The sequence below is a fragment of the Hibiscus syriacus genome, unplaced genomic scaffold, assembly GCF_006381635.1.
Source record: "Hibiscus syriacus cultivar Baekdansim isolate YM2019G1 unplaced genomic scaffold, ASM638163v2 tig00112452_pilon, whole genome shotgun sequence".
NCBI lineage: Eukaryota > Viridiplantae > Streptophyta > Magnoliopsida > Malvales > Malvaceae > Hibiscus > Hibiscus syriacus.
Genome location: NW_024063335.1, coordinates 269,059 through 294,638, shown reverse-complemented (window position 1 = coordinate 294,638; position 25,580 = coordinate 269,059). Strand labels below are relative to the sequence as shown.

The following is a 25,580-nucleotide window of genomic DNA, read 5'->3' as shown; positions in this document are numbered from 1 at the left end:
ACTGGGTGATTTTCTCATCTAAGATAGACGTTTAATTATTGTAACTTGTCTGAGTCCATAGGTCGATTTCGGTAATTTCTTGAACTCGTTCTTTGACTGGATCGGTAATCTTTTTAGATGATCGATTATGATTTTTTGAAAGACGGGTTCCACGTTAAGGGCGGAAATTTCAAAGCTAGTAATTTTAGTCACATTCAATGAACCATTTGATATTTTTTTCAATTATTTATGTTTATTTGTTGTGGCTTTAAGGATGTCCATGAGTGAGGATTCCGGTAGCCCTTGATGGAGTGTATTAGCAGAATGAGGAAAGAAGTAAGTTCTACTGCTATGCCATGCTGGCAATAGCTGTTAAGAAGACCTTAGGAAGTTGTTGAGCTATTAGGATTGGTTATTCTGTTATAGTGCAGTTATGGGCTGTGTGTGTTGTATATAAACACCACCCCTGCGTTGTAATCTGTGTGAATTACTTCAATAACATTTGCAGCATTTTATCACCTCGCTAATATGGTATCATTCGCCATTGATCTTGGGATTTCAAGATTGTCTTCTGCTGCCTGAGCTGGTTTCGATGGAGTCCACCATGGGCTAGAAATCATTTACCAATAAGAAGGTAAATGTAGTTCTAGATGAGATGAACTTTCTTCTTTGGAAGCAGCAGATCCTGCTCACCGTCAGAAGTCGTCGGCTGGAGCGATTACTTATAGGAGCAGCAACGACTCCGTTGAAGACAGTGGTTGATGATGATGGCACGGTGCGTGTCAACGAAGATTATGAAGATTTTATGGCTCAAGACAGTGCTCTAGCCTCATGGTTGCTGTCCACAATCAGCCCACATCTTCTCCCTCAATTTGTAGGCGCTAAAACAACAACAACTATTTGGAACAATGTCCTTTATTTCTTTGCCAACTGCTCAACAACGGCAGTTATGAGCCTTTGCTACAAACTTCAGTCCTTAAAGAAAGGAGACGACAGCATGTGAGCTTATCTTACGCATGTAAAGGAGGTATGCGATGCTCTAGCCTCTTGTGGTAGCACTGTTCCTCAAGTAGAACAGATTGCTAGCATTTTGAAATGACTCCCTCGAGAGTACCAGCCTTTCATGGCGATCATCACATCCATGAGGGACACTCTCTCATTAGACAACATCACCACCATGCTAATTGATTTAGAAACTCAACTAGCAAGCTTCGATGATCAGCTTGAAATGTTGCCTATGGCTGCAAATGTTGCACAAGGTGAACCAAGAAATATTGCAATGGTGCACAATAGCTCTAATCAAAGGACTGGTTATTCGTATAACTCTCGATCCAGTGGTAGAGGTCATGGCAGGTCAAGGGTTCAGTGCCAACTGTGTGGAAAGATTGGCCATCTTGTTGATCGATGTTGGCAAAGATATGATAAAGACTTTTCATGTGTTCCCTCTGTTCAGCAAGGCCAATATTCATCTGAATACAAAGCTACACCTTCTTCTGGCAGTTCTACAGTGTCACCCGCTGATGAAGGTTTTGAGTATTGTGCAAAGAAAATAAATACTTCAAGTATAAGTGATCAACCACAAGCCTATGTTGTTGTTGTGCAATCTGAGCGTTGGGTGGTTGATACAGGAGCCACGCATCATGTTACTGCTGATGCTAATAAAGTACAGAACTCCTCTGAGTATCGAGGCCCATGTAAGCTTTTAATTGGGAATAGAATGCCTCTTGATGTTGCCTTGGTTGGCCATGCTCACGTGAATGCTTCTTCACGTGTACTTTTCTTGAATGATTTGTTGCATGTTCCACAAATAACAAAGAATCTATTTTCGGTTTCGAAGCTTGCTAGGGACAACGACATTTTCATTGAATTTCATGCCAATCGATACTGCGTTTGAGACGAGGCTACTGGAAGATTGTTGCTTGAAGGAGATGAAACTGATGGCTTATACTCATTTGCTGTGAATAACAAACCACTACAAGTTCATGTGACACAAGCTAATACTGAGTTGGAATCAACCCCATTAGATGAGCTGTGGCACAGGTGACTTGACCATCCAGCAGCTGAAACTCTATCAAAAATACATTATGAACTAAGTTTTAAAGTTCATTCTCATTTAAATAAAGAATGTGTGGCATGCCGTTTGTGCAAAACCTACAAACTACCTTTTAGTGCATCGAATACAATGGTAGGTTCCTCCTTTGAACTTGTATACTCATACTTATAGGGACCCCCACACGTGTCTTCAAATGGATTTAAGTTATACATTTCCTTTGTGGATACATATACACGTCATACCTAGATTTATCTCTTAAAACATATCTAGCATTCTAATTTTTTGAGAAATTTGTAGTCAATCAATTTGGCAACACCATCAAAGCACTACAGACAGCTTGGGGTGGTGAGTTTCGTAGTGTTTCACCCTTACTAGCTCGAGAAGGCATTGTCCACAGGCTCACTTGTCCACACACCTCTGAGCAAAATGGTGTAGTAGAGAGAAAACACTGTCACATTGTCGAGTTGGCATTAGTGTTGTTAGCTCAAGCCTGCTTACCAATCAAGTATTGGTCATATGCAGTTACTCATGCAGTATATTTAATTAATCGACTGCCTACCAAAGTCCTACAGAATGCTTCACTATTTGAAAAGCTCTTTGGAAAAAACCTGACTACATTATGATGAAGGTTTTTGGCTGTCAGTTCTTTCCTCATTTGAGGATGTTTCAAAAGCATAAATTGTCCTTCAGGTCACATGTGTGCACTTACCTTGGAGTTAGCTCTCAACACAAGGGATTCCAATGTCTGGAAACTAATGGACGTGTATATGTTTCTCGTCATGTTGTGTTTAACGAATCTATATTTTCATTTGCAGGGAAAAGCATCTGTGATCACTCGAGTTCAGCAACCAACTCCAGTTTGAATACACAGTCTCTGCGAATTGTCACACCAGTTAGAAACTTTTGCACTCAGTCTCCACATCATCTACCTAATACAACTACATTACATGAAGGATATGATGGTGAAATGGTACTCAATAAAGTCGAAATGGACAACACTGGATCTCAACAAATTCCTACAGACACCTTGCAACAAGCCTCTGATGGTGCTGAGTCAGAAGAAACTGCTTCTGATGAAGGTATAAATGCAAATACAGACGATGGCAGTATACCAGGTGATGATATACAAGGTGGTGCTTCTGAACTAGTTCTTAATATTCCTGAGCCCTCTAATGTTCCTGTGCCCTCTGAACCTGTTGATAATACACTTCAAACTTGTGCTCATCCTATGATGACACGTAGTCGGTTGTGGTCTTTTCAAACCTAAAGCATATTCAACTAGCTTGGATGATGAGGTTCCTACTACAATTTCTGCTGCTCTTCAATCTCCTCACAAGGCTGCAGTAGTACACGATGAATATAATGCCTTGATCAACAATGGCACGTGGACTTTAGTCAAGCTTCCTAAGGACAGGATGGTTGTGGGGTGTAAATGGCTATTCCATGTTAAGCACAATCCTGATGGATCAATAAGTAGGTATAAAGCACGCATAGTATCCAAAGGATTCTCACATATTCCAGGCCAGGACTTCAAGGACACATTCAGTCCTGTAGTCCGTTTTTCAACGTTTAACATGATACTAGCCATAACAGTCTCTAGTGGATGGAAGCTTAGGCATGTTAATATCAACAATGCCTTTCTCAATGGAGAGTTAAGTGAGGAGGTGTACATGCAGCAACCCCCTGCGTTTAAGCAAAATGATGAACTTGGTCAACCACTCGTGTGTAAGCTGGAGAAGGTGCTTTATGGTCTTCGACAGGCACCTCGCAATTGGCACTCAAAACTTAAGGACATTCTACTGCATATGGGATTTGTAGTCTCTTGAGCAGACTCGTCCTTATTTGTACAATATGCACATGACAGCTATGTTTATGCCCTTGTATATGTAGATGATATAGTAATTACAGGACAAGACTCTAATGCTATACAGAAGGTTGTCTTGATGTTGTAGGATCGATTTTCATTGAAGGACCTTGGGGAGCTAAGATTCTTTTTAGGGATTGAGGTCAAACATCTCAACAACTCAATCATGCTAAGTCAAAGAAAATATGTTGTAGAACTGCTGAAAAAAACTGGAATAGGACTGCAGCGAGTTGTGCTACACCAATGGTGGTGTCTTCTAAACTTTCTCATGAGGAAGGTGAACTAGTTCAGAATTCTAGCGAATATAGGAGTATAGTTGGCTCACTCTTGTACATTTTCCATACAAGACTTGATATCTCATTCAGTGTGGGACAGGTTGCTCAACATATACATGCACCAAGGGAGACTCACTTTGTTGCAGTAAAATGAATATTGAGTTATCTATCTTCAACACTTAATTTTGGACTCGTGTTTTCACCAGCTGGTCATGGATCAGACATAACTTCCTTTATTGATGCAGATTAGGGAGCCAGCATTAATGACAGGCATTCTATCAGTGGTTATGGGGTGTTTCTTGGCAAGTCTCTTATTACTTGGTGCTCAAAAAAACAAAAAATAATCTCCTGATCAACAATGGACGCTGAATACAAGAGTGTCGCAGACACAGCTACTGACATAACGTAGATTCAAGCACTTCTATCTGACCTTGGCATTCATCAAAACCACAAACCAATGTCTGGTACGACAATACCAGTACAGTGGCCATGAGCGCAAACCCAGTATACCATGCTCAATCTAAGTATGTTGACCATGATGTCCATTTTGTGCGTGAGAAAGTTGCAGTAGACCAGCTAACAGTCAACTACGTTACAGCCATGCATCAAATAACCGATGGATTCACTAAGCCTTTGGCAAGAACTGCATTTGAAGAATTTCGATCCAAGATATGCATTCATCAAGTTTAGTTTGAAGGATGAGAAGAAGTAGGGAGAATATTAGAAGAATAAGGAAAGAAACAAGTTCTACTTCTATTCCATGCCAGAAATAACTGTTAAGAAGACGTTAGGAAGTTGTTGAGCTGTTAGGATTGGTTATTCTGTTATAGTGCAGTTAAGGGTTGTATGTGTTGTATATAAATACCACCCCTGCGTTGTAATCTGTGTGAATTACTTCAATAACATTTGCAGTGTTTTATCACCTCGCTAATAGAGTGCATCCATTTTCATTCAGACGAATGAGGATGGTGATGCTACTGTAGTAGCTGCAATAGCTGCAACTGCTGTTTATTCTCCCCGACCATCTACTGTATATTCATTGAAAGATGAAAATACTAGTAGCCTATTTCAGAAGCTACAACATCATGTATCAAGAGAGTTAAAAGGCTTTTCACAACCCTCTGAAGTGAGACGTGGAACTTACACTAGCCAAAAGTGCCAATGGACAAACTTTCAGCTGTAATATTTGGTATGGTACTTCATTCAAGTGAGCATTTTTTGTTAATGCTACTCATACCTGTTATGAACTTTCTCAGCAAGTATATGCTGAGGGATGTAATTTTGTTTATGTAGCTGTTATTTTATTATAGCATTTATAGCCCTTAATAAGTGAAGTATTTGCTTTTCTAATTGTCATTCAATATATATTTATTGCAAGGCCTAATATGAGGTCTGATAAACCTCTTATTTTACTTGTATATGTTCGTTATGTTTTTACTAGAAACCAAAAATCTCAAAAAGGGTTTTCATAATATTCTATTTTTAAATGTGCTTGATCATAGATCTTCTAAGGAACCCTCAAGGTTGTTCGAGAGCATGGTTGTTGTTGGACTTCCTCCTAGTTGTAATGTTCAGGCTCTTCAAAAGTAATATGTAACCAGACAGTTTGAAGGTTCTGGGAAGTTGTGAAGTGCTCTAAGTTGTCAGAATAATTCTCGTGTTGAACCTTGCCTTGAACCCCAGGTGGGTGTTCTTCATAAACAAGTATTTTTTTAACATCCGCTTATGTTGAGGAGGGGGATTGCAGTGGATCGTGTCTTTGGATATTGATTTTGTTCTTTATCTCCAGGTCTTATTTGTTTATCCACTAGAAAAATAGCTACCACTTAAATACAAAGATCTTCTTTCATTTTGCTTCTTTTGAGGTGTAGAGGTTGGCTAATGGTTCTTCTTCTTCTTCCACTTATTTTTTGCAGTGCTTAGTAGTGTGAAATGTTCATGCTAAAAAGTGTTTTAACTTATGATGTCTTGTGAATGCTCAGTTGAACAAGTTTGTCAATTTAATTTCTGTTTCTTTCCACTGTAAATATATATTGCATTATAGATGCACATTTAAGATGGGTTTTTATAAATTTTGTTTGTTCCATTTTAGGTTCATGCTGTTGAGAGAACTCCTTCAATGAGTGAGCTGAATGAAATTCTTCTTTCATAGGTATTTTTCTAAAATATGATGTTAATGCTTTTCCACTTGAATTTTTTGGATGGATCATCTAAAATTGTTAGCCTTTGTACCTTCCAATCATCCTTATTGTTTCCATAAAAATCATCGTAATGAGTTCTAGATTTATGTAAGTGAATGCTTTAGACTGCATAGTTCAATTGTATCACTTGATTGACAATGTAAAGCAAATCTTGTTTTCTATTGTCTCTCAATTTAGAGACTTATGTAAGCACATGCATGTCCATTTATATTTGTAAAATGATGTCATGTCAAATGCTAATGTCTTATGCCACAATTTATGTGTTATAGATTGAGAGAAAAAAAAGATTTAAGAGAAGAATTTAGACGAGAGAAAGCTGATAGAGAAGAAAATTCATCATTCATTGCATAAGGAATTTTTACAACCAAGTCTGTTAATTATTTAGTTACAATTGCTACTCATTTTATGCCTGCTATCCCAACTATATAACAGATTGATTCTTCTATTTCTTTTCTTTCTCAGATGTTGGGCCTTCGATATTAGGTTGCTCCTTCATACCTCCCTTTTGCTCAGCCTACTCTTCTGATAAGGTAAGTGACCCGTGCCTCTCATATGATTCAATTCCCAATTTTTGTCTTCAATCCCTAACCCTCAATATTTATTTCCCAAATGCTCTTCGATATTTCCTCGCCGTTCCTCTTCTTCTTCTACAATCCTGACAATAGCCACCCCTCGAGACGAGCCATGTTCCCAAGGATCGAACGCCGGAAACTGCCCTTTCAGAGTCGAGTAATCCTCCCAAGTATTGTTCTCTTCAGCAAGGTTCTCCCAGCGAACCAAAAGTTGAGTAACAGGTTTACTGTTTCTATTTATAATTCTTCTGCCCATAATTTTTAATGGTTTAATTTGTAACTCTCCTTCTTCATCTACTGTAGGAGGATCGGTAGCAACAGTATAGGAATCGCCTATGAACTTCTTCAATAAACTGACATGGAAAACCGAATGCAATCGAGAGGAATGAGGTAAGTCCAGTCGATATGCTACTATTCCTATCTTTTCCAGAATTTGATAGGGTCCAAAAAATTTGCTGCTAACTTCAAGTTCTTTCACAGGGAAATTGATGTATGTCTGTAGGGCTGCAATTTCATGTAAACTAAATCCCCAATCTCAAAAGTCCTTTCAGTTTGATTTTTATCTTCTTGCTGCTTCATTCGATTACTTACTAACTGTAACTGATTCTTTAGCAACTGCCTATTAACCTATCTATTGTTCATCATCTATGAAATAGTTTGTACTGTAGACTCAATAGGCTAAACCATAATAGGTGGTTTGCATCCATATAATACATGTAAAGGTCTTAACTTTATAGCAGTATGATAAGTGGTATTGTACCACCACTCTGCATGTCGTAGCCACTTAGCCCATTGCTTAGGTTGATAGAAGCAAAGGCCTCTCTAATACTGCTCTAAACATTGATTGAATCTCTCTGTTTGTCCATCTGTTTTTTTATGGTAAGCAGTGCTGAAAAGTGTCTGTGTTCTAAGCTGTTTCATTAACTCCTTCCAAAAAGCACTTTTGAAGGTCTTATCCCTGTCAGAAATGGCCATTTTAGGCTGGCCATGTAACTTGTACACATTGTCTAGGTATAGTTTAGCCACCTCTGTTGTAGAATAAGGGTGAGGTAAAGACAAAAATGATTGTATTTTGTAAACTTATCCACAATGACCAAAATATAGTTTTTCTTGAATTAAGTAGGTATACCTTCAATAAAATCCATAGTAATTATTTCCCAAGCCTGATTAGGAACATGAAGGGGTTGTAGCAAACCAGGATTTGCTACATGTTCAACCTTAGTCTGTTGGCAAATTTCACATCTTCTCACATAAGTAACAACCACAGCTTTAAGATTTGGCCAATAAAAATATGACCTAATCCTATAATATGTAGCTTGTACACCTGAATGTCCTCCTTGAGGAGAGTCATGTAAGGTCTTAATAACCATCAATCTGAGACTGCCATGAGCTCCAATATAAACTCTACCACTGTATCTAAGGACAGCTTTATAATATTTCCATTTACTGTCAGGTGTAGGATTAATAGTAAGAGTTGAAATCTAGTACTGAGCTAAAGTATCACCTTGATAACTCTCTTCCACCTCTTGAACCCAAGTAGGTATGAAAACAGTAGCTCGCATACCAAAACATTTAGCCTGATCCTCTCATCTTCTAGATAAGGCAACAGCAACAACATTCAACTTTCCTTTTCTATACTAAATAGTGTAGTCCAATGCCAAGAGCTTTGTCAACCCTTTGTTTTGAATAGTGGTAGTCAACTTCTGTTCTAGAAGAAATATTAGAGGCTCATGATCAGTCTTAATAATAAAAGGCTTACTCTCCAAATAATGTCTCCATTTTGAAACAGCCAAGAGAATAGTAATGTATTCTCTTTTATAGATAGATATGCTGAATTTTTAGGACTTCGAGCTTGACTCAAATAAGAAATAGGTCTTCTTCTTGTGATAGAACAACCTCTATACCTCCAGAACTAGCATCTGCTTCTACATAAAAGGTTTTAGAAAAATCTGGTAAGGCTAACACTGGAGCAGAACGCATGGTTATTTTAAGATCTTCAAAAGCCTTATAAGCAGCAGCAGTCCACTGAAATCCATCCTTTTTCAACAATTGTGTCAAAGGTCTGCTAATAATGCCATAATTTCTGATAAATCTCCTATAATAGCCTGTTAAACCAAGAAATCCTCTTAGAGATTTAAGAGTTTTAGGCTTAGGTCAATTCTGCATAGCCTTCACCTTGCTAGGGTCAGTAGATACCCCTGCAGCAGAAATAATATGGCCAAGATACTCCACCTGAGTCTGTCCAAAGAAATATTTGGACAATTTGACAAATAATTGATTCATCTTTAAAACTTCCAAAACCAGCTGTAAGTGTTTAATATGATCTTGCATACTGCTGCTATACACCAAGATATCATCAAAGAAAACTAAAACAAATTTTCTAAGAAAAGAATTGAACAATTCATTCATAAGAGCCTGAAATGTAGCAGGAGCATTAGTAAGACCAAAAGGCATTACCTTAAACTCATAATGACCATGACGAGTTCTAAAGATGTCTTGTAAATATCCTCATGTTTAATTCTGATCTACTAATAACCTGACCTCAAATCTATTTTTGAAAAATAGACTGCCCCATGCAACTCATCCAGTAAATCTTCCACTATAGGAATAGGAAATTTGTCTTTGATGGTCATACTATTTAATTCTCTGTAATCCACACAAAATCTCCAAAGGTCATCCTTCTTTTTAATAAAAAGGCAATGAGAGGCAAATGGACTCTTACTAGGCTGAATAACATAAGAAGAAAGCATAGTGGCTATCTGTTTTTCCACTTCAACTTTTTGATTGTGAGGAAATCTGTAAGGCCTTAAATTGATAAGTGTAGCATTAGATTTGAGTGGAATAGCATGGTCATGAGTCCTTTGTGGAGGTAGCCCTTTAGGTGTAGAAAAAATGTGTTGTACTACTCCAACAGATGTTGAATTTCAGTAGGAATATTAGTAGAATTTCCTGTCATAGTCAGTAAGACAACATAGCCCAAAATATCAGAATCCCATGCAGACATTTTAAGTAGTGTAGCCCCTGAAATTTACAACAGTTCATTAGAGGGCTGTTAGCCTTGAATACAAATCTGATCCCCTTGATGGTCAAAGCTTAATATCATGTTGTTAAAGTCCATTAATATTGGAATGAATACCTTCATCCAATCAACTCCCAAGACCATGTCACTTTCTCCCAATTTAAGCAGCCTAAAATCATGTAAAAAATTATGACCCTGCATTTTCCATTCTACCTTGTTTCATCTAGCAGAACTGAATCGTTTTTTGCCATTAACCACGGTGATAGCCAGAGGATTAGGGGTAGTAATCTGTATACCAGTATCAACCCATTTATGAGTCAAGAAACTATGTGTGTTGCCACTATCAATTAAGATATTCAAGGGTCTTCCCTGAATAGTACCCTTAATTCTCAATGTATTATGGCCAATACAGCCAGTAATGGCATTCATAGAAATTTCTAGGTTTTCATCTTCTGGCTGCTGGAACTGTTCTGTATCAGTAGGACCAGCTTCCAAAGGAGAAGTGTCAAACTCTCGGTTATCATATTTAACTGCCTGTTTTTACACTGATGGCCTGGTAGATATTTCTCACCACATTTGAAACAAAGATTATTTTGCCTTCTATAATCCAAAAGATTTTGTTTTGGATTTGGTGAGGTAGTAGGCTTTGTAGGCACTGACAGAGCATTTTTCTTAGATGTAGATATGGGGTTTGGGTAGGGTGGGATTTTAAAAGAAGGCCTTAATCTCTTATTTTCAAACTCCACAGAAAGTTCACAAAGCTTGGCCTATTTACACGCTTCAAACAAGTTTTTAGAATCTAAAGCCTTAACCCTATGCTTAATGTCATCTCTTAGACCACTAATAAAAAGTGATACAAAAAACTCCTCAGTTAAAGTAGGATTCTGCAACAACATATAAGGCTGCAACTCCTCAAATTTTTCCTGATACTTTTCCACTGACCCCTTTTGAGTCAATTTAGTGATCTCTTCTACAATATCAGAAAAAGATCTGTCACTGAATTTGTGACAGATATCAGCTTCAAATTCATGCCATGTTACATGGTGTTTTTGCATTATATACCCATCAAACCATATTTCTGCTTTGCCTGTTAAATACATAGTAGCTACCTCTACTCTTTGCTCAACAGGAACACTAAAAATAGAAAAATATTTCAGGCATTTTTGAATCCATCCCCTAGGATTAAACCCTTCAAAAAATGTCATTTCTATCTTAGGTTTGTGCCACATAGTTCCAGAACTATTAATTGAACCCCTTGGCCCCCTTTTTTCAGATTCCACTCCAAACACATCTAGAATCATTGTTTTCACCCACTTGATTTTCAGGCCTCAAACTGTTCTTAAGAACTAAACAAGCATCAGGTTTAGTCTTTAATATCCCAGGTTCATCCGGTTTATAAGTAAATCTAGACTTGTCATTCACCACAGTCACCAAAACTGGATTCTTGTCCTTATTTTTATAAGTATCAGGAGATTGTACCTGTTCATCAGTAGAATGCTCCTGCTCCCCATTTCTGCCTGTCATAATCTTTAATAGTTCCTACACATAACCTTGATTAGTAGCCATTCTAGACTCCAATGCAGTGATTATATTCTCTTGAGTCTCCCACCATTTAGGTGGATTAGTTTCATCTTGCCCTTGTTTCACCAATGCAGCTAGGTCTTCAATCTGTTTTTGGATCCCAGATAAATCAGTTTCCGCTATGGATTAGTTCTACTTTGGCATGCCCACAAGAGATTTTTTCCAGAATCGAAGCTCTGATTACCAATTGTTATAGATTGAGAGAAAAAGAAAAGATTTAAGAGAAGAATTTAGAATAGAGAGAGCTGATAGAGAAGAAAATTCATCATTCATTGCATAAGGAATTTTTACAACCAAGTCTGTTAATTATTTAGTTACAATTGCCATTCATTTCATGCCAGTTGTCCCAACTATATAACAGATTGATTCTTCTCTTTCTTTTCTTTCTCAGGTATTGGGCCTTCAGTATTGAGCTGCTCCTTCAGACCTCCCTTTTGCTTAGCCTGCTCCTTGATAAGGTAAGTGACCTCGTGCCTCTCACATGATTCAATTCCCAATTTCTGTCTTCAATCCCTAACCCTCGATCTTTATTTCCCAAATGCTCTTCGATATTTCCTCGCCGTTCCTCTTCTTCTTCTCCAATCCTAACATTATGTCTAGCAGGAACACCTAAAACAAAGTGATATGTCATTTGTTTTCCGCTTACAGGTAACCTTTGAAACATTATGCTATTTGGTTCTGTACTGTTGAAATACCTTTTCTCATTGTGTTCTCTGTTTTAAGTTGGCTGCCTGCTGCTTATGTGATCAAAGCTTGACATGGTGGATGTTGATGATCATTCATCATTCTAAAGTTCTATAGATGTAGTTATAGATTCTGAAGTGAAACTTCAATACTTCTCACCTATTCATGCTCTTATCAGAGCTATTAATAGAGGCTATCGTGTTCTGGAATTCTGTTGAACTGACTGGTCTCATTATATTTTGATCCCCATTCCTTGTTCTTGTTGGTAACATCTTCTAACAAATTTGGTTTGTATTATGGTTGTCATTGGGACATATATGTATACATTTTTTTAATCTTTTACTCATCTGTGCACTATACTTCATCTTTAAGGTTACTATATCACTCCCTATAGCTCTATTATATGCATATTTTTATCTTTAAAGAAGATCACGTTTTGTTGTTTCCCTCATTATTTATAGAAAGTATAATTCTGCTTCAGTTCTGACTTCTGATTCCTCTACCATGACATTGTAAATTATGGTAGCTTTTTTTATTTCTGTGACTCTTCGTTCTTTCTCTCTCTAGGTTGCTGATAATTACACTTTGTATGGGTGTTGTGTGTTAGTTGAAGAAATAGTACAAAAGCCCCCTGGATTGCTTTCCTTGATTTCAGATAGACAACCCGCCTATCCGTCTCGGAGTCGCTATGTGATGACCACTCGCAGATGTTATTGCATTCTTTCGAGGCTTCCATGCTTTGAGTTGCACTTTGGTGTTCTGAATAGGTGTGCTATTAGCATCAGATACAGCAAATGATAATGAGGATCTCTTAACTTATTCTTATTAGTTCCATTAAGAGCAAAATGTATATTTATTTGGAGTGAAACATCAGTTAAGATTCGTGCATTAATGTAAAAGTCCTACTTGAGTTTCTTTAGACTGAAATCTTGAGGATTTGATGTTAGCAACATGGTTTTAGTTCATCTCACTGGCTTCATAACCTTTTTCTCCTTAAATTTTACATGCAGCATCTTTAATGAAGAAGGTTGGAAAGATTAGCAAAGAGTCTCGGTGATATAGATTTGGAATTGTCTGATAGTTACAGCAATGAAGCAATTATAGATGAGGCCTTAATGAATCAAGGAGCTTTGGAAGACATGCAGAATGCAAAGACGGAAACCTCTGAGTATAGTTCCGTAGATTCTAAACCTGGAGGTACTGATGATGGGAATAGTTTGGACCATCAAATGCTTGAGGGGGACTGTTACTCAAACAAAGTTGTTAGTCGTGATACTGTTGTTCCAATTGATCTGGAAACTGACTCGTTTAAAATTAAAAAAGAATCTACTGGTGCATATCCTGAAGATTGTGATACTGATGTTGATGAGTTTGCTACAAATAAACAAACAGCAGAACGACATTTGCCAAATGCTGTTCTGCCATTTCTGCGCTATTATCAGTATGAAAGCTCTGAGTCTTCTTGCAGGTAGAATGCCTTGCAACGCTTCCAGCTGTTTTAGTTGGTCTATCATTTCTATGGACGTTTACATGGTGAACAAATTATATACTGTATTGCTGAAGCAAGCTTTTGGGCTTTCACCTTTAGGAGTCTTATCTTTTAGTTATCTTTTTAATCACTATGATATTGATGTCTGTGCAGTTTTCAAGGTTCTCCTTGCGATGATAGGAATTTGAGGAGTGATGTTGATGATACAGAAACGGAAGAGGTATCTATTTCTGGCCAGGAAGATTCTAGTGACCACCTTGATATCCTTGAATGGGCTAAGGTTTGAATATCTCATGCTTTAAGTAATTTAAGCTTTTCTAACCTTACCCTTATGGCATCCCCCACTTTTTTTCTACATCTTAGAGAAAGTAATCCCCCGCAATTTCCAGGTAAAAAATCATGGATCATTGCAGATACTATGTGAATATTATCGGTTAAAGTGTCCAGCTAGGGATTCAAAACTTAGGTTTCATCCTTTGGAGCATCTTCATCCACTGGAATATCATAGACCTGATGAACAAGTTTTGCATATTGCTGGCTCAACCATTGAACTGAGATCTTGTGGTACCAGTCTTGAATTTGCTGAGGTAACCATGATTATTAGTTTCATAGGATGTAATAGTGTTGCATTCCTCATTTCAGACTTGGTGGTTTAATTCTGTCTCACTAATATTCTTCTTTTATCTGGCACACACTGCACTTTTGGCTGAAGAGGAAGCAACCGCTCTGTCAACATGGGCTGTTGCGTGCATGTGTTGATCTCTGCGGCTTGAACATGTAAACATATGTCCCTGTTTATTTACATGGGCATAACATGCTGTCTGAAGTTTTCTTCTAAGTTGATTTTGATTTCATGCTTCGCTTTTTGGTTTTCATATAATACATTTTGCTCATGGACTCTACTGCTGTGAAATTAAGGATGTAACATAAATTTGTTTTGTACTTTTTGAGCAGGTCAATACATCTAGTGGTGAACGGTGGTGCTGTATTATTAATTCTAAAAATCTGTTTCTATTCATTTATCTATGAAGTCCTTCCATTATTTTAATCATAGAATTTGTTAGTTTTGACTTTTTCTTTGTAAACCTTCTTCTATTTGATATTTTAACGTAATCACCAAACACCATTTATCTGTTTTTCCTTTTTCTTTTTTGCATGTGTGTGTGTGAGTTGATTGTTCCCTGAAGATATTGTTGGGGAAACCGGGTTATTTCCCACACGAACGTAGTTTCAAAATTGACCTAAAATGTCAAGATCAAAACCACCAAAGGTTGCACAGCGGATAAACCCTTCAAGCTATTGAATATTGAAACACAATGGAAAAACCGAATAAAAAACAATAAAAGAGAGAACACACCAAATTTACGAGGTTCGACGAGAATATCGTCTACTCCTCGGGCCAGGGGCGGACCTAGGAAAAAAATTCAGGTTGCACAAAAAAATTCTTATAAATTTTTTTAGGGGTTGCACAATATTAAAAGTGACACTTGTATTAATTAAAAAAATTAGAAAAAATTAACACTAAGTAGACAATTTTGTTGTATAAACTTTTTTTTTCTATAAGAATTTATCTGAAATATAGGGATTCTACCTAAAAATCACAAAATATATATATATAAAAATACTAAAATAATATCATTTGATCAATGTTCCTCACAATTTGAGGGGTTGCCCGGGCTACCCCTGGCAACCCCCTGGGTCCGCCCCTGCCTCGGGCACCACACTGGATGATAACTTCACTATCAATAAATATTACAACAAATGGAATTCTTTAGAATTCCCAAAGTGAGAGAATGAAGAAAACAAGAGGAAGAGAGAACTTGTTTTAGGATGATTTCTAATGGAAATACTTAGGCCTATTTATAGTTGAATTTTAAAGACTAAACTTATAAATAACTTAATATTTTAGGGACCAAAGATGAAATTCCCATGTGCAAAGTTGGCCACCTACCAAAGATAAATTTTCCAATAAGTTGGCCACCAACCAAGATGAAATTTTCAATAAGTTGGCCACCAACCAATATGATGAGCATTAGTGATTTAAATTTACTTGTTCTTGTATAGACTTTTGAGAGGCTAGCTGAATTGATTCTTCTTATTCTGCAGGTGTTAACAATCTTTTCTGGATCATTGCTGGAGAAACAGATTGTAGTTGTTTGTTCGAATTTGGTAGGTATTAAGTATCATCTTAATGATGGTAATCTATTTCAAGTTGACTATGTTTCAACTACCAATCTTTATGTTAAAACCTGATGAATGTGTTGCTATTATATATTCCTAACCTCAAAACTAGTGTATCTCCTTCCATGGTTTCTGAGGCTAGTTACATCCATTAGCTTGGAACTTTTTATAATTAGATTGTAGCCCGGAGATCACATGGATTTGGGTTTAAGACTTTTTTTGTTGAGATTTTCTGCCTGACGTCTATGACTTATTATGCTTGAATGATGATATGGATTATTCCTTGTGTTTTTTCCTTAACTGTTTAATAGTTAGAAATTTAGAACTTCTCCATTTATATTAGATTTGAAATTATATGCAGGGAATCTTATCAGCTATAGTTTTGTCAATTGTCCCTCTGATCTGTCCATACCAATGGCAAAGCCTCTTGATGCCGGTATATCTCTTAACGCAGATTTTCTAAGTTGTTATTTAGACTATTCAGATTTTGTGTACTTACATTGAAAAGTTTGCAGGTTTTGCCTGATGATATGTTAGACTTTTTAGATGCGCCGGTTCCTTACATGGTAAGTTTTCAGAAAAAGGAGTAATGTTGCATGGTTGAATTATTTAGTTTCCCAAAAATCTTTAGCAGTAATGTGTCTATATGTATATGTGACACTTGATGTTCCAAGTGGATGATAATGCACATGTCAAAAGGGAAAGGAGGCCAGACTGAAGAAAGGGTTTGGTGACTTTGGTCCATGTTTGTAGAGCACATACTAGGAAAGGAGGGCAGCCTAAAGTTCTTTGCTTGCTTTTATTTTGCGTATTTTTAGTGTTTCAAGTTTGTACTCGACATTTGAGTACCTAGTTTCCACTGCACATTTGAAGAGGAAGTTTGTTCTTGGGAATTATTTTAGTTTAGGATCTGGGTCATTCTCGTCTGTTCTGATTTTTCTCACTGCATGATGTGAATAGATGAAGGCATCCACAATACCACAACTGCCACAACATAGGGAGCTCTTTGCCTGCTTAAGTCCCTATCATGCAAAACTTGTTGGTGAAAGTTATTTGGGGAGGAAAAGACCAGTATATGAGTGCACAGATGTGCAGGTATGCCTTTTGCCATCTATTTCAGTTTTGCTTTTTCCATGCAATCTTAAATCCAAAAGACCTTTTACTAACAAGCTCACTTATGATGTATCATGCAAAATTATGCAATTCTAACATTCATGACTGTGATTCACACGTCTGAAATTAAGCAATATCAGGTGTTCACAATTATAGTGTGAGGTCTAACTATAATTTATAATTTCTACCATCTTGGGGTGGACTAGACCACCACCACCATTTATGAAGTTTATAATTTAATCTTGTCTCTTTATATGGTATTATCTGTATGAATCATTGAACCATCTCTTCTATTTTTTCATTTCGGGTATCGCATGGGTGCTTGTTCAAAGTCATCTAATGAAGTACTGCTGTCATATTTCAGTGGTTTGCTTACTGTTGTCTTGATGCTGTTAATGGTATAGGTTGAAGCTGCCAAAGGTTTTCTATCGGTGTTAAGATCATACTTGGATTCTCTTTGCTCTAACATGCGGTCACACACAATTACAAATGTACAGTCGAACAATGATAAGGTTTGTGTTTAGTTGAATTAGAACAAATTAAGCCAAGCAGCTTTCTTCAGATGCTTCTTTGGTATCTGGACAAACCTGCTATGCTGTTTTACTGTTTTTTTCGTAAACTTATTTGTGAACTATTTAGGATTTTCTATCATAGAAATTATTGTAGTTATCAGATCCAAATTACAAACTTAGTTTAAAAGGGATATGGATTGCATAGGGGGATCATAAGGGCTTTATGAAAGTTCTTTATCATGGCTTAGTGTTGGTTATGCGTGTGAGGTGGAAGATAGAGTTGCATAATGCACTGAATTTCTGTTTTATTGTGATACTTTGTATTGTTTGAAAACAAACAATAAAATCCTGAAGTTCTTCCATGTTCAGGTATCATTGCTTTTAAAAGAGAGTTTCATTGATTCATTCCCTAGTCGTGATCGACCATTTATGAAGGTGAGTCCCTCAATTCCCTTAACTAAATATCTAGGTATTTGCCTCAACTCATTTCAGAATAATTTTGGTATACTGGACATTGTTTTCCATCTACTTTTGTTTCTGTCAGGATGATTTTTTCCATATTCGTTATGAATGGTGCTAATGTTAAATAGCAGATTTTGAAACATATATACCGACAGTTTTGCCCTTTTCATCCCAGCTGTTTGTGGACACACAACTCTTCACTGTACATACAGATCTTGTTCTCTCGTTTATCCAGAAGGATAGGAGAGACCACAATCATCCAAAGATGGCCTGTTACAGTGTTGTAACTTGGACATAATTTCAGCAATGACTGTATAATGTCAATTTATGTTATAAATATCCGCCCCCCAAAAAAGAATGTTTTAGGTTTCTGGAAGCAAATATTTATTTTTCCTTCAACCCAATTCTCCCCATGTCATTTTCTACCTGGCACCGTGAAATTGAAATGTGATAACAATTTAATGAGATTTTGATCCAATTGTAGCAACGGACATAGTTCATCAAACAGGAGTAGAAGTTTAACTTATGCAGGTCAAATCATTTACTTTTTATTCCTTTTTCTTCACTATTTGGGTCATCGAATTCAAGGATATAGTTCTTGGCTATGTCCCGTGAAACAAAGGTGGTGCATGGCTCTGATTTTGGATAGAGGGACTGGTTGACAACCCACCATTGCCCTCCCAAATCAAATATAAGCGTACTTGAACATAATTATTTTAGTAGAGTAACTGCAATCCAAATTCCTTGTCAGTTCGAGAGATTAAGACAAGTGAATCAGCCTGCGTACAAGAAGAAAACACAGGGAATAGGTAAAGCTCAAGGCTTTTCCTTTCGCTGACCAAACGTTTGTTCAGCAGAAAGGAACAGTGTCTATAAAGCAAGCAGCAGAGTCGGTTTTAATGGTGCACAATCTAATATCGGTCCAATATTCTATAGAAACCTTCTGGTCCCGTCATTGATTAACAATTCTGATGGAAGTGAAACCAAGTTTTGTTAGTCTTGAAATGGCATCACTGAGTCAAGCAGTCGAGTCTAAATAGAGGTTGACGTGTTACCCTTAACCTATTGACACACACCTTGTGCTACTACCCTTGCCTGGTCTGATGGTAGGGTCATGGAAATTAATGGAGTAAACGGGGGAAGGATTAATGGAGTTTGAACATTGAAATTAATTAGGAATAGTGATCTTTGATTGATTGTTGAGTAATTAATAATGGGAATAGTCTTTTATTCAAGCGGTGGATCAGACTTTTCAAGCTTTTGTAATTATGGTGGCAGAGAGTAATGAATGAGAAAACAAGCAAAATCTTGGTATTTTGCCAGGACCAGTAAAAAAAAACTTTGCTGGGGTTTTGAAAACATGAATGGCGGGATTGTCTCAGGAAAGACGGTTAATATACGGTTAATATACGGTATTATCGAATATATTAAAAGATATTTAATAAATTTGGTTTAGCGCTACTGAAAATATTGACTAATAATAATGTAGTAGGTCTAAGTCATGAAGAAATATTAAAAAATTGTGCAACTGGCAAACTTAACTTGTCGGTTCGTGTCGATCCAAATTAAAAATGTGTCGATCCAAAACGATATAACAGTAAAACTATGACAAAACCGGTATTGAAATGATAAAACCTGTAAAGCGCTACCGGATACATTTAAAGTGTCGGTACTTTAATATAAGGATCGACACTTCATGAATTTAAAAGAGAAACAGTTTTAAATCTATAAAGTGTCGATACTTTTAAAAAAATGTATCGATCCAAAACGATATACCAGGTAAAAATATGATAAAACCGGTATCAAAATGATAAAACCGGTAAAACGTTGCCGGATATATTGAAAGTGTCGATACTTTATATAAGGATCGACACTTTGTGAATTTAAAAGAGAAGCAGTTTTAGCGCCTATAATGTGTCGATACTTTAAAAAAATATATCGATCCACAACGATATAACAGGTAAAAATATGATAAAACCGGTATCAAAATGATAAAACCGGTAAAACGATACCGGATATATTGAAAGTGTCGATACTTTCGTAAGTACGTGTAATAAATTATCGACACTTTCAAAGAAATAGATAATTATCCTTTCGAAAGTATCGACACCTGACATAAAAGTATCGACACTTTTGTATTTGTATCGATTAAATATAAATAACATATCCGATGAAAATATAAAGGCCATATCTAAATATCTCTGAAAATCGATAGAACGGACGAGTTTTTGAAATCGAAGCGTAATTGTTGCTGTATTTCGGAAGGCGTTTCTAAAGCGATGTTTGTTTGTTTGTTGATGCAGTCGAATCGAAAAGTATGTTGTCAAAACCCTAGTTTTTATTATTACAATAATCGCGAATAGGGTTTTTATGTGTTGTTTGGGGTTTTGAAGTAAAGAAGCATTTGGGACTGATTGTAGGTAGAAAGTGATATTGAAGGTAAAATATAAATGTCGATACTTTTATTAAATAGTATAGGTAGAAAATGATATTATAGGTTGTATAAATGTGCCGACACATTTTGTAGTGGCCATTCAAATTCTTTTGAAGAAAACCGTTTTACCACAAGAGTAGTTATCTATATTTGTATATTGAATAAAGTGTATGTAACAAAATAATTTGATTTGCGTAAACTATATATGAAGGAAAAATTGAGTCAATGGGTTGGAAAATAGTTGGTGGCGCAGATGACTTTGAAATTGAGGCTGAGACTCGAAAGCAACCAAAGAGTGGATATATGTACTTCTAGTAAGTATCAATGTCTTTTTGTTATTATTGTTGAAATTGTAATTGGATTAAAGTATCGATAAACTTTAAATTGATTACAAATTTTAAATGTTGACAGTATGGCCGAATGCAAAAGGGTGAAGGAATATGGCACACAGAGCGGTTCGGTATGTAAAATGAAATTGACATTGAGTAGTATTTAGTGTTAATGTATTGATTAAGAAACGTTTATGTTTAATATTAGGTGACAAAAGATGTGAGGTCCAAATGGAATTCAATGAGTGATGCTGAAAAGGAACCTTACATCACACAGTCAATGAATGATAGTAAAGAATACAAAGAACGTAGGAAAGCACATGAAAATAAGGTATTCATTAAACTTGTAAATACGTTGATACAAAATATATAAGAACTATAACATTATATATTGTTAAAAAATGTAGGAAGTGTCGACAAGATGCAGTATTAAAAGGGTGAATTCATTAATTAAACACCTTAAGGAGAAGGGTCAGTTGAATGTGCTGGGAGAAATAGGTTTTGGATCGTTGGTAGGAGTAAGGAATCGACCTATTCGGAGGGAATTGTGTCGATCCTTGATGGCGCAATTTGATGTCAGACAATGTATTGCTAAGTATGGTGATTTTTCATTTCCTCTCGGGATCCCATGTGCTGCAGCCGTATTGGGGGTAGAAAATGAAGGCAAAAGTGTTGTAGAAGTCTGTAAGAGTAAGGACTGGAAAGCACTTGCCTCCAAATATGGTTTGAAGCAAAGGTGACATATGCTGAAATTGAAGAGGAAATAAAAAGTGGATCTTACGTTGGGGATGAGCTGAAGGCCAGAGTTCTATTATACCTTGTCGGTATCTTTCTTTGTCCAACGGGTCATACGTCAACGAACAAGGAACATATGAAGCTCATTTGCGATGAAGGCTTGAAGGGTGAATTCAATTGGGCTGAATATATCCATTCGAGATTGATTGAATCAATAATCACCTTTAAAAAGGGCAGCCAGAGATACCTCAAAGGGTGCATAGCAATCTTAGAGGTAAATGAGTTGAAGAATTTTTTTGTGTTTTTATATAAAAATATAAATTTTATTATAAATGCAGGTTGCACTGTTCGATTTTTGGTCGGGCTGTGAGGCAGTGCCGGCTTATGAAAGAACCGGAGTGGCACGCATCCGTGTATGGGGGAAGGAAGAGGTGGTTAGAGTGATGGTGAAGTTGAAGTTGGATAGAGCGAAGAAGCAAGAAAGGGTAATAAATGTAATTAAATAATATTAAGAATATAATCAATGTCTTAATATTGTAATTTAATTTTGAAGGTTATTGGCAAGGATGTAGAGGAGGCAGAGGAGAAGAAAGGAGAGATGGTTGTATTGGGGGATGACGGTGAGTGGGACGACGGTGAGGGAAAACATAGTAACTTCGACATTTTGATGTCTGAATTGGCTGATATCAAAAAATCCAATTTGATATCATGCAAAGACAATCAAGAGTCGAAGAGAAACTTGATAGAGTCGAAGAGAAACTTGAGAGAGTCGAAGATACACTTGAGAGGCATAAGGGGGTAGTGGAAGGAAAAATAGATGGAGTGGTGAAAGAAGTGGAGGTGTTGAGGGGTGAAGTGGTGAAAGAAGTTGGGGTGTTAAGGGGTGATATTAAGATGGTGACGGGTGAAAAATTTGAGGGAGTAGTGAAGGAGGTTGTGGAATTGAGAGTGAACTTACGGGGTGAAGGGGGTGGTTGATAAATACTTGGATGAAGGAGATCAATTGAAGGGTGGAATAAAAGAGATGAAGAGCTATGTAGAAAAAAAATACGATGAACTGAAAAAATATGAAGAAGAAAAGAGGGAGGATGAAGAAGAAGAGATGGAAGAAATGATGAGGAAGGAAGTCGATGTCATTTATACACCGGAGAGTGTTATAGCAGCAGATTTGGATTCGGAATGTCCTGCACCCCAGAAGAAGAAGCAGAAGGTAAGTTGAATAAAAGAAAACTTAATTTGATTTTTATTATGTTGTTGTGACAAAAATTTGTATGCAAAATTGTAGGTTGAAAAAGCGGATATTTCAAGTGGAATTGATGACATCGAAGCTGCAATTTGTGATTATTTATGGAATAGTGAGTTAGAATCGGAGTAAGTGAAATATATTGCTTTGTGAGTTATATTTAAATATTTCATGACAACATATTAATCCTAATGATTCATACAGACATTCTGTAATCTCAATGGGAAATCAATTCGCTAGTGTATACGACGTTGCAACGTTGAAGCCTACGGAATGGGTTGGACGTGTGGTAAGTAGAAAGTAGAAAATGTTAAAACCTATTGAATATGTTCTGATTGTGTAATTAATTTTGTTAGGTTATTGATTTGCTCACCTGGACAGTATGCTACGATTCTCAGAAGTCACTCCGAAGGATTGGCTACCTTCCATACCACTTAGCGGTGAGTTAAATTAATAAATAGAGATAAGTAGTGTTATAGACGGTAAATTAATAATGTTTGTTGCATAATTGCAGCAGCAGGCGTTGGATGCCAACAGGAAAGAAAGTGTTGAGAGTATTGCTACCTTCTGGGGTCCCATATTGAATAACTATGTGAAATTCACCGACTGTGAGAAGGTAAGACACCATACCAATTGCAAATGATGTTTTCGGATATAGAATGTTGAATTTTGTCAAATTGGGTGTGAAATTTGTTGCAGATCATGATCACAATAAACTACCATAATTCACATTGGTATTTGTTGGTGTTGGATATGGTAGATCGTGTTGCAACAATATATGATAGTATGTTTACAACTGAAGCAGCTAAACAGAGAGTGAAGGATGCTAAGAGATTGGTATGTATGTATGTATGAAAGGACATTATGTAAATTATAATGCATAATTTTTTTGGATCATAACTTCTTCTATTTTAATGCAGATTAAAATATTAGATTTTTATAATAAGAAACGCATTTGGGTTGAATCCTGTGGATCTCTAGGAAAGTATCCCTTGAAAAATTTCAAATTTGTGGAGCATAAGAAGAATAAGCAATTAAATGGGTATGAGATGTTATCACAAATAGAAAGCTTAATTTATACAGTATTCATCATAATTGACATGTGTGGTTTTCAAATTTTGTAACATACATGATTGCGGCATGTATGTGATGATGTGGATGGAATCGATCGGTTCTACAGAGGCAACTGGTGATTTTGTAAGTGGAAAGAAAAAATTCGTTTGTGGTAAAATTGTTAAAAGTTGTAGATTGAATACTGTAGTTTACAATACTTAACGTTCTGACAATTTGAATATAGGTTGTTGGAGAGTGGGATCGATCGCGAATATTAAACGATCTCGTAAGCCACAACCAAAATCAACGAAGATAGGAGATAACAAAAGCTGTCATGATACATAAGAATAACAAAAGGATGCAATGATGTAAATGTAGGGTTAATTTTGTATAAGATTTATAATTTTGTATACGATTTATAATTTTGTATGTGAATATAATTATGAATGAGATGAGAAAAGTTAGCAGTATGTTGTTGTACATGTTTCTTATACACATTAAGGGTCATGTTGATACTTACGATATATGGAGATTGTTGTCTGTATTATACCAAATGTCATCATAATTGTCATCATGTGCGAGAATGAATGGCAATTCCATATATATTGAGAGTATGTACAATAACTACAAAATTCACTTTAAAGTAAAAGGCAAATTTACAATATGGCAAACAGGGTGCAACCATAAAGTGTCGATCCATATATAAAAAGTGTCGATCCCATAAATATCGAAACCCAAAAGTATAATGTAATACGTAATTTTTCAATCTAATCGGTACAAGTATATCGGTTTTATGAGAGAATAGGTCTAAATAATGTATCGACACTTTTGTAGTTTGTGTCGATATTTTTGGTCCAGAATGAATGGCAAACAGGGTGCAACAATAAAGTGTCGATCCATATATAAAAAGTTTCGATCCGATAAACATCGAAACCCATAAGTATAATGTAATAGGTAATTTTTCAATCTAACCGGTACAAGTATACCGGTTTTATGAGAGAATAGGTCTAAATAATGTATCGACACTTTTGTAGTTTGTGTCGATATTTTTGGTCCAGAATGAATGGCAAACATGGTGCAACAATAAAGTGTCGATCCATATATAAAAAGTGTCAATCCCATAAACATCGAAACCCATAAGTACAATGTAATAGGTAATTTTTCAATCTAACCGGTACAAGTATACCGATTTTATGAGAGAATAGGTCTAAATAATGTGTCGACACTTTTGTAGTTTGTGTCGATATTTTTGGTCCAGAATGAATGGCAAACAGGGTGCAACCATAAAGTGTCGATCCATATATAAAAAATATCGATCCCATAAACATCGAAACCCAAAAGTATAATGTATTAGGTAATTTTTCAATCTAATCGGTATAAGTATACCGGTTTTATGGGAGAATTGGTATATAATATGTATCGACATTGTTTAATGTTTTGTCGATACTAATTTAAATATCAAGTGTTTTTCCACCGTTCATTATATATAGTACTCTAAATCAAATAAAGGGGATTCAGATGAAAATGGTGTAGATTGGTCTACAATTAAACGAGTTGCTAGAAATAGCCCAATTCACCTCGATGTAGAGTCGAGAGTGTTTCACAAAATGCTCACATGGTATATCCGACCTAGTGGGGGAAAACATTCAACGCTTCGAGACAGCGATTATTGGTGGATAGCAAAGTATAAATTAAATCCCACACAGCTCCAAACATTGCAAAACTCATATTTAATACAATTGTATATATGGTTACAAAGGGAGCAACAATTTCAACTACACTACCATATGGATGTGTCATC

The 25,580-nt window shown here is 36.3% G+C and overlaps 1 pseudogene; it reads left to right on the top strand.

Moving 5' to 3' along the window:
* The first annotated feature begins 253 nt into the window (after positions 1–253).
* LOC120179764 lies at positions 254–18,455 on the top strand (annotated as a pseudogene).
* The last annotated feature ends 7,125 nt before the right edge of the window (positions 18,456–25,580 follow it).